General features: G+C 44.9%; 1 pseudogene; it reads right to left on the bottom strand.

Annotated features, from left to right (window-relative positions):
* Nucleotides 1-1,740: 1,740 nt before the first annotated feature.
* LOC128949034 (neuropeptides B/W receptor type 2-like) lies at nucleotides 1,741-2,736 on the bottom strand (annotated as a pseudogene).
* Between the last annotated feature and the right edge of the window lie 272 nt (nucleotides 2,737-3,008).

The following is a 3,008-nucleotide window of genomic DNA, read 5'->3' as shown; positions in this document are numbered from 1 at the left end:
CATTGTCATGTCTGAAGTGGTTAACTCACACTGAAAAGCTCCTTTCCATGCAAAAAAATACAGTAGTTTTTCTACTTAATAAAATATATTGCCTTTCCTAGAGCCCCAGTGCCAGTGAACAGCGATGTTTCAGCTGATTGGGCAGCTTGTGTGAGAGGTGACATAATTTGAGTCAGTTTTCTCACACAGAGAGGTTTTTCCACCCGGGAAACCCATTGCCAGCAGGTGGCAACCACGCCAAAGCAAAATTCCTGGAGAAGGTTTGCCTGGAAGAATGTGTTCTCCTTCATTGTTCTACCACAGCTAGCACCTTTAATATGGAGAAGGCAACAGAGTGATCTTGTGTACACACATCTGTTTTTAGTTTTCCATCAATTAAATTGGAATCCCGAGGTATCGAGGGTTGTCAGTTTGGGTGTTGGGGTGCTCAGGGCACTGAATTTCCCCAAGCAGTCTCACCTGGGGTCTCCACCCACACCCACCCATGGCTCTGGGAGCCCATTTAAGCTGAGAACTGCAGCCTCCTTTCCTTTTATGTTCCCTGTACTGCCTTTTCCTGGGGGAATTTGGACAGGTAAGAGCCAAGCTTGGTGCCTGGGGTCGGAGGAAAGCTTAAAAGAAATATTTTAGCTATGACAGCCTTCCTAACAGCAGTAAGATACAAACTTCACTACTAGCAGGGCTAAAGGGTGTGAGAATGAGTTTTCCAAGCTTTCTATATGGAGTTTCTGATCTCCAGACTCTTCCAGTCAAGTTCTTTTGTTCCAATACTTTTGTTCAAGTATTTTGACTATTTATCTGTGAAAGAAGAAACTTTATATCTGCAGTGCTCACTACAGTCATACTTATGGCTTACAAACCACCTTAATTTTGTTACAAACCTGCTGTGTTTATTTTATAATAGGCAAAATGCAATATATATAGCAAAGATATGGCACAAGTAGCATAAATTTTCTCTTGTGAAAGAAGGACCAGTCTCTTTATTCCCCCATGAGGTTTATTTCATTACTCACTCTTAAATAAATATGTATTTGACACTTTACAGGAACAACTAGTTCAAAATTATTTCTAACACAAGTTCTCGCAGTTGTTATAGTATTTGTATGGTGTGCTGTTTGGCACCATTTTTGAGACTCAAATCTTCCTTTTGGTCTAAATTTAACAAGTCAGAAAAGAGGAAATTTGTGGTGGGGTGGAAGATGGACAATCCTTCAAAATCAAAAGAAAGCCAAAACACACAGGAACATACACGAACATTGAAAATAGTTTCTTTTCTCTTCTAAATACTCATCCTCTCTTTTACAGATGTTTCATTGAAAGTGCTCATTAGCTCTGCTCCATTAAACAATCCTCCCTAATAACTCAGTGATAAAGAACTGAGTTTTGCACTCCTCTGGAAATTGGTCTCCAGCCTGTCCGTGCTGTACAGCAGATGGCAATAAAGGACCACTCTGTGGCAGAAGCACACCCCTGAAAAGGAAATGTTCTGTCCTTAGTAATTCAGGGGGTGAAATTAAAATCAGGGTCTAGAAATGCAAGTTGGTGGGAGCAAAGAGGGGAAATACAAGAGTTGCAAGTGGGCAGGACAAACCCTGTTGCTGATGAGGGTTACAAACAGACCACACATTACATATAAACCAAAGAAAGGACGTTGTGCATTCATTGGCCACTCCTCCAGTCTGCAAAGTTTCTCCTGAAAAACCCTGGAAGGGCAGGGACCTGCCAGCCCCAGCCCCCTGTTCAAGAAGTTCTGCATTCCAGCAGCTTCCGGAAACTTTTCCGAAAACTGTCATCCAGGAAAGCGTACAAGAAAGGATTCAAGCATGAATTGGCATAGCTTAGGCTGGTGATGAAGTAGGGTATCCCAATGACCATGGAGGTCTGGGGTAAGTCAGTGGTCAAAGCCACGATGGTAGCCAGGTGGAAAGGGGTCCAACAGAAGAGGAACACAGCCAGGACTATGAAGACCATGATGGTGACTTTCTTCTTGGCTTTGTCCAGGGCTCTGGCATTGGAGTTCAGGTGCATGTTCCTCAGCTTGTAGAGCATCATGGTGCAGAGGATGCAGATGGTGGATACTGGAATGGCAAAGCCAAGGATGAGGGTGTAGATCCTGCTGGCTTTGAACCAAAACCTCTCAGGCTTGGGGAAATTGAGACCACAACTCTTGATCTCCAGGTCGTCAGTGTAGACATTGGCAAAGATGATGAAAGGGAGGACTATGATGCTGACCAGGATCCAGATGCACAGGCTGACAATCCTGGCTGCTCGGTACGTGCGGTGGGGCATCCTCTTGGACTTGACTGTAGCCAGCACCACCAGGTACCTGTCTATGCTCATCACTGTCAGGAAATAAATGCTGGAGAAGATATTGTAGTGATCTATGGACAAGATGACCTTGCAGAGGATTTTTCCAAAGGGCCAGTAGCGGAGGAGGTGCTCTGCAATATTGATGGGCAAGACAAGGGTGAACAAGTCATCAGCGATAGCGAGGTTCAGGATGAACATGTTGGTCACAGTCTTCATCTTGGGGGCCTTGAGGATCACATAGATGACAGCAGTGTTGCCTGTGAGCCCCACCGCACAGATCACAGAGTAGATCACGGGCAGGACAATGTAGAAATCAGCTGCCTGCTCTTGGAGGGTGAAGTTGAACCTCATGCTGTTTTCCAGCTAGCAGCTGTTGCCTGCGTTGCTGCAGGAGCTGTTCAGATCATCCCAAAAGATGTTTCCCATGCCTATTGACCACAGACCACCTCCAAATACCGCTGAAAGCCTCACTAGCCCAGAAGTGAGAGGTTTTTTGCTTGGTTGGGATATTTTCCCCCTCCTGTGAGAAGCAGCTGTTACCTCATTTAGATGCAGCTTATTTTCAAAGGTGAGTTGTGAGGCTTCTTGGACCACCTAACTTACCTCTCCCCCCGTTGGAGAAGTTAGATTTTGAAGTGGCGATGGGAGAAGAAAATGTTTGGAAGACATAAGGCTCCATGAACCAAGAGAACAAGAGA

The sequence above is a fragment of the Melozone crissalis genome, unplaced genomic scaffold, assembly GCF_028551555.1.
Source record: "Melozone crissalis strain CALT ecotype California unplaced genomic scaffold, PUWL_Pcris_2 ptg000192l_1, whole genome shotgun sequence".
Taxonomy (NCBI): domain Eukaryota; kingdom Metazoa; phylum Chordata; class Aves; order Passeriformes; family Passerellidae; genus Melozone; species Melozone crissalis.
The sequence above is the reverse complement of the archived record's forward strand: the minus strand, read 5'-3'. Positions and strand labels throughout refer to the sequence as shown.